The sequence below is a fragment of the Ovis canadensis genome, chromosome 1, assembly GCF_042477335.2.
Source record: "Ovis canadensis isolate MfBH-ARS-UI-01 breed Bighorn chromosome 1, ARS-UI_OviCan_v2, whole genome shotgun sequence".
Classification (NCBI taxonomy): Eukaryota; Metazoa; Chordata; class Mammalia; order Artiodactyla; family Bovidae; genus Ovis; species Ovis canadensis.
Window position 1 is genome coordinate 55,468,273 of NC_091245.1, and position 7,240 is coordinate 55,475,512.

At 39.8% G+C, this 7,240-nt stretch overlaps 1 pseudogene; it reads right to left on the bottom strand.

Annotated features, from left to right (window-relative positions):
- Positions 1-669: 669 nt before the first annotated feature.
- On the bottom strand, positions 670-2,542 carry LOC138434002 (E3 ubiquitin-protein ligase RNFT1 pseudogene; annotated as a pseudogene).
- Positions 2,543-7,240: the final 4,698 nt, after the last annotated feature.

Consider the following 7,240-nt stretch of genomic DNA (forward strand, 5'->3'; position numbering starts at 1 on the left):
CAGGTTTGGGTGGAAGCCACATCATAATGTAATCTTTGCATTAACACTGAGGTTTTGAGATAATTTAATGGTTAATTCTTACTGATTTCCAATCATATAACAAAGAATAATACAATATTAAAATATATCATCCTCAGTAAATTAACATGCACTTAGAAAATCTAATGGTTTTAGGTAAAATATAGCATATGAAACTTTCATTTAACATATAGCTTATGAAAATTTTAAAAAATTTCAGATTTTGGATAGAAATCTATCTTAAAATATTATGAAAAATATTCATTATTCTGAAACAGTGTCAGAAAAGAAGGCCCAAATTTCTCTAAAACAATTAGTTCTAGTTAGCTATCCAGTTGCTGATTTTGGTAAAGTTAACAAGAAAACATATTTACAATTTTACATGGCAATCATAGGTCAAGTAATTAGGACTGAAGAAATATTGTTGACATACAAATTAGGTTGACTATTATATTTTCAAAAACAGTGTTCTTTCACTAATTTAAATTAAAAAAATTAAAACATGCTTAAATCTTATTATAGTGTTCTAAAAATGTTTGGAAATACTTTTCTTAGTTTTTAGTACTGAAATCCATCTTAATGCCTTTAGCAATAGTGACTGTAACCAAATGAAATTGGTATTTTTTGGTTTTAATAGTTTATAATACTTAATTATATTTGAAGGTGTGATGAGTCAGCCCCATCTTTCCATTTGGGATTATTGTCTAAAATCACAGTCTTGCTCACTGGACATACTTTTTTTTGGTAAAACCATAAGGTAATGCACTCTTCAAAAAATATATGCTGACAGAAGGGAAGAATACTTTTCTGAAATTCAGCTTCACATATTGAACAAGTATCACCCACATCTGAATAAGTCACTCTGTAACTTGGTTGTGTAAAAAATATTCACAAATTTATCTGAAAGTTCTTAGATTTCCAAAAAATCCAAAAGCTTTAAAATGAGGTAGAATAAAGCAAGTAATATCCAAAGAACCTATTTAATTATACTAAACTCCCTGAGGCAAATAAGGTAATGAAACCAAAACTGATAGGGGATAAAATTCAGTAAAATTGACTTAATTCTTCTAAGAGCATACCCCAGGAACCTTTGACTTTAAAAAGCAGGATGAAAGAAGGCACCACTATAATAAGACTTTTTAAGCCATGGAAAGCAATTTCAAAATGAAGTCTGTAATTCCAATAATCCAAAGTACTTCTGAGAAGTTCAAATGATCCAAAATAGGATTTAAAAAGATTAAGTTGTAATAAAGAGACTGAGAATGAAAGAGAATGGAAAATCCTGCTAAGAACACCAGTAACCAAGCTTACTGGATCTTTAAGCACCTTTTTCTTAGAAAAGCCTGACTTGAAAATTATTCAGAGGCCCAGTTCCAAGAGAAATTTCATACTTTTCTGGAGTTTGGATTTTCAGCATATCCTTTAGGCATGGCATTTGTCGGGGTATTAATCTCTAGATAGGGGTCTCCAGAATGAAGGCAAGGTCCTTCTCCTGTCCATCTGGTTGCAAAGGCACTTTGGGAGGTTAGGCAGCCTCAGGGCCTGCAGTTCCTGGAGGACTGGCATGGCCCTGGTATGCTTTTCCTCTGATCCAAACTTCTTTGCATTAGTACTGCGTTTCCTCTCATGAGTGGATGGAGGCCCCATAGTGCTGTCAGGGACAGCAGGAGACAAGACTCAGTTTATTCAAATTGCTGCAGCAGAGCCTGCTGGGACCAGAAACTGAAGCTGGAAAAGGAGGGGTGCAGAAAGGAGAGTGGCTGAATCAGGGAGTCACTAAGTCTTCCTTCGGTAGCAGTGGCATGGTCAAGTCAGAGCTTGAGGGGAGTCTGCTGTGAGGGACTGCTAAGGGGCTTGTGTAGAAGTCTGTGCAAGGCTGGGACCTGCTCCTAGATATAGCCTCTGTGGATTCCAGCCTTTGGTCAGCGGAGGAGGCAGACAGGATGAACAGCTGGCCCTGAAGGCTGTAGTGTGGGGAAGGAGGAAGAGGGCAGACTGGCGTCTGCCACCTTTCTGGGTCTGCCTCACCTTACCTCTAACTGTGACGACCTTCAGAGCATAAGGGCTGCAGCTTCCTTTCACTTTCCAAATCTTGTGCAAGTTCGTGCAAGTTTCTAGCACAGGAGGTGGGAGGGAGGTTCAGGATGGGGAACACATGTACGCCCATGGCTGATTCATGTGAATGTATGGCAAAAACCACCACACTATTGTAAAGTAATTAAAAAAAAAAGAACCACATCTAACTCAGAATTAAATAGGGAACGGGATTCTAAAATGCGATTACAACTTAAGATTCACATAAAATAAAGCCATTTTGTGTTTATTCTCTCGGCATCACCTTCTTCATTCAACAAGCCAACTCCCGTTGATTCGATATCATTTTTCTGTGTTACGAACCCTTCCTGTTTCTGCCACTGCCCTTTTCTAATTCAACTCTTCCTACATTTTATGTCTGGAGTACCTTATTAGCCTCCTTACTCGCAGCTGCACTAAATCTGGCCGTGTAGGTCAGGCGCTGCACCATGTCAAAGGTGCCATTTCATGACTCTTCCCAGCTTGTAGAGAATACAATGCACATAACTGTATGTAGTGGTTCCATCTCATATGTAGCCCTGTTTCTTCCCCTCAGGAACTTGGGCCATCCTTTTGAAAGGCACAGTGGACCATGTCATTCTCCAAAATTCTTGGCCTCCCATCACCCCCAGGTCAAATTTTAATTCCTAGCATAGTATAAAATCTGTTCATGCTGAGCAGATGAGCTGTGGCTCTGGAATTAGAAACTCTAAACTGAAATCTTATCTTAGTCATTTGTGAAATATACAACCCTTGGCAAGTCACTTAATCTCACTGGGCTTGTTTCTTTGTGAGATGGAGGAGGAGGGTAAGAATAGCCTTTTTGTCATCAATTTTTGTCAGCATTCATTGAGGGTAAAGATGGGATATTCTTTCCGTAATGCAGTCTCTCACCACTGTCTGTCCTCTCCCCTACTCTGTGCTTCAACTGAACCGAATTTCTTATAGTGGTTCTCCACCTTGTGGCCCATCCTGCCTCTGTGCCTTTGCACAAGCTCCCCTGAATTCCCTTTGTTTTCTTTTCCTGGCTAGAACCTGCTCATTCTCCAGGATTCAGCGATTCACCACTTCCTCCTGGAAGCCTCCTCTGATTCCCTCAGACTCAGTGGCTGTCTTGGTGCTTGATTATATCAGTGCATTCTCTTTAATACTTACCTATCTCCCTCATTATGTAAGCTATAGACTATTTCCTCTGCTGGACCATGAACTATAGACTAGGGGTTCCCAACCCCTGGGTCCCACAGACTGATACCGGTCTGTGGCCTGTTAGGAACTGGAGTGCACAGCAGGAGATGAGTGATGGGCGAGTGAGTGAAGCTTTATCTATATTTAGAGCCACTCCCCATTGCTCACATTATTGCCTGAGCTCCATGTCCTGTCACACAGCAGCGGCATTAGTTTCTTATAGGAGCCTGAACCCGAACCCTAAGTCAAGGCAGAATATCCTGCTGCTGCTGCTGCTGTGTCGCTTCAGTCATGTCCAACTCTGTGCGACCTCATAGACAGCAGCCCACCAGGCTCCCCCATCCCTGGGATTCTCCAGGCAAGAACACTGGAGTGGGTTGCCATTTCCTTCTCCAGTGTGTGAAAGTTGAAAGTGAAAATTGAAAGAGAAGTTGCTCAGTCGTGTCCGACTCTTAGCGACCCCATGGACTGCAGCCCACCAGGCTCTTCCATCCATGGGATTTTCCAGGCAAGAGTACTGGAGTGGGGTACCATTGCCAGAAATGAGGTATACAATAAATGTAATGCACTTGAATTAACCTAAAATCATCCCATGACCCAGTTCATGGAAAAGTTGTCCATGGAAACTTGTCCCTGTTGTCAAAAAGGATGGGGACCACTGCTATAGACCATGTTTTCCTTGAGGGTAGGAACTGTTTTACTTGCCTTTATCCTTAGCTCCAAATGTAGTTAAGTTCTTAGGGATGTTAGTAGGCTCTTAAAAATGTCTATTGAATTAATGAATGGTGATGAATGATGAGAGCTCTCATCATTTTTGTTTATAGAGAAACATAAAGATGATACAGGAAAGATTTGGGAATGACATAATAGCAGGAATCCTAGAATTCTGAAATTTAATGATTTGGTGATTTTCTTAATAGAAAGAGTGGCTGAAGTCATTTTTGTTAAGGCATTGTTTATGAGTGATTATTCAATATCTACTGCTTTATGACCTTTTATAAAACTACTATTGAATAAACCATAAAAGTTCTTTGAAGAATATTCTGTTTGTCAGTGGTAATACCAAAAAATATAAAGTAGCTATTCTTGGCAAGTTACGGATCAACATCCTGGAACTGTTAGTTCCATAACATCTGTATAAGTTCAGTCATTTTGACATTGCAGCTTGCCTGAGTCACTAGTTTATACCTGAAGTTTCTGATGGCAATCTTTTAATAAAAGAACAAGTAGTTACATTTTTATCCAAAATTTAAAATTTACATGTGTTGAATATGTAATGAAATAAGGTACATCCATAAGGATATTTCATATTAGAAATTTCTGGATCAATAATCAAGTTTCTTAAGATTTGGAATAAAAATGTCAGTGCATGGACTAAATATCAGAAGATATTAAATCTGAGCACTTCTATTGGCAATAAATCTTGATCTTTTCTGAAAACCCATCTCTTCTCAAATAGGTTCTTATTTTTGCCCAAGTAAAAGTTTTAATAAATATGGAAATGATCACTCTCAACATTAGCATCATGCTTTGTCAGGCTTATGATGCTAACTGCTACTCTATGCATCACAATTTCAAGATTAAGAAGAGCAACTTGCTTGAATACGTTTGCATCTTACAAATGAATAAGAATATGAAGCTCTTACTAGGGAAATGGATAAAAGGCATATCAAAGCAGTCAGAAGAGAAGAAATAAAAATGGCCAATACTTATACGGAAAAATTTACACAAGGAGAAATGCAAACCAAACAACGTGATACCATTTGAACCTGTCACAATAACAAAGGTGTTGCTGTTGGGAGTATGTCTGTACCACCTTCCTCTGCAGTTGGATAGTATGTGTGCAAAGTTTCAGAAATGCTTTCAGCTTTGACTAGGAATCCCACTTTTAGGAGGCTTTGGAATGTCTGCCTGTGGAGAGTATATGCTCTCATCAGCTTCCTGCAGGGGGAGCTTTTATGGGAAGGCTTTCCTTCACTGGGAAGGCTGTGGTTTCCCAGCCCTGTCTGTGCATTTTTGGGAAATTCTGTTTAATTCCAGCTACTGCTTTAGGAATCTCAAAGAGTTGCATACCTGATCCATGTTCTTTATGCAATTTAAATAAAAAATAAGGTTGATATCTTGATTTCCTCCTGTCAGTCTCCTCTTTATTGCTCAAATAGCCTTGAATTGGGGCTTCCTGATGCCCGCAAGAAATCACAATAACAACAAAATAGAATTCAGACATTAAAAAACATGGGATGAATTTAAAAGGTGTGTCAATAAAATTGGATATGATGCAGCAATTCAAAACAACCCATTGTTGCACTTATTGACACATAAAGGAAAGATTCTAATATAGTACTTCATGTATGAACACATTTATTATATGTATGTATACAGTTTGCTCTTTTCCTCTCTCTCATCCATATTTTAGAAAGTTTCTGTAATGACATAAAATAGGCTCATTACACGTTTGCTTCTGTATAGGCTTCCCTGGGTCTGGAAGATTCCCTGAAGAAGGGAATGGCTACCTACTCCAGTATTTTGGGTTTCCCTGGTGGCTCAGATGGTAAAGAATCCACCTGCAATGTGGGAGACCTGGGTTCAATCCCTGGGTCAAGAAGAGCCCCTGGAGGAGAGCATAGAGACCCACCCCAGTATTCTTGGCTGGAGAATCCCATGGACAGAAGAGCCTGGTGGGCTACAGACTATGGGGTCGCATAGAGTCAGACATAACTAAGCAATTAATGTTTTCAGTTTTTTCAGGCTGTTTTCACCACTGTGCTGTCTGTGTTCATGGTGGCTAGTGTGTGCTTTCCCTTCTTCTTTTGTCTTGATTTTTTTGGTAGGGTGAGCAGGGTCTTGGCCACAAGGAGGAGATCTGGAATTGGGTCATCTCTTCCCATCTGGACACCTCCTTACATGGACGCTCACACAGGAACCAGCCCTCTCAAGATCTGTGGCTACTGACTCCATCCCTTTCTGTTTGCTGCAGAGCCTCACCTGGTCAGAAAGGAGCATGGGCCAAAATGAGACCATGTTCATCCTGTTCCCCTGCTGCCCCATTTGGTCTCCTTCCTGGGAAGATGGGCTGAAGTCTGAGAAGAGCCAGCGCCTCAGACATTTTGGGGCCATTGAGGGGTGGGAGAATCCTTCTACTCAAGAGAATCAAACTGTAGATTCTAACAAACCCAGGGTGAGCTGGTGCAGACAAAGACCTCTAATTCATGGGGTGCCAAAATCATCATCATTCTCAATGGCTCCTGGGAAACGGAATTTTCCACACAAGTTAGGTTTCTAGATAACTAGCATTTACTACCTGAAAAACGTATACTATTTTTCTTCATCATTTTTAAGGGAAATCTTACTGAAGGGCCTTCAATTTATTTCCGCAAGCCTTCAATATTTTCTTGATATGCAGTCTCATTCTGACAAAGAACATGTCTTATTGTGCTGTGGAATGGTGATGTTCTCTGAGTACGCAGAAACAGGTAGTCCCAAAGAGCAGCTCCTTGTACTTACACGGTCATGGCCTACTTTCCCTGCTGACAGCTGTTCCATCGGACCATCTGTGTGATGTGGTTGAGACTCTGCTATGTCAAAAAAGCATTTGATTGGGAATGGCCCTGATTAGTAGCAAGGTTCAGCATCCTGTGGCAAACATTTCTGTTGCTCTAAGGCCATTTTCACTTAGTTCTGAGTTTGCAGCTGGGTTTCAGTCACTTAGTTATAGTGGTCAGTGGTCTGACCTTGTTGAAGGGGCTATTCTTATACTTGGCAACAAAATTTATAGTCACCTTTTTGACAATGAAATTAAAATTCACAATTTTCCTTTACAATCAGGCTTCCTTATAGATTAATAATCACTTACATTATAATTTTAGGAACTGTGGTTCAAACAAATGAAGTCAATTTTCTAATCTTCTTGTCAATGAAATGCTTATCAACTTCAAGATTTGTTCCTGAGGCTATAACTAGAAAT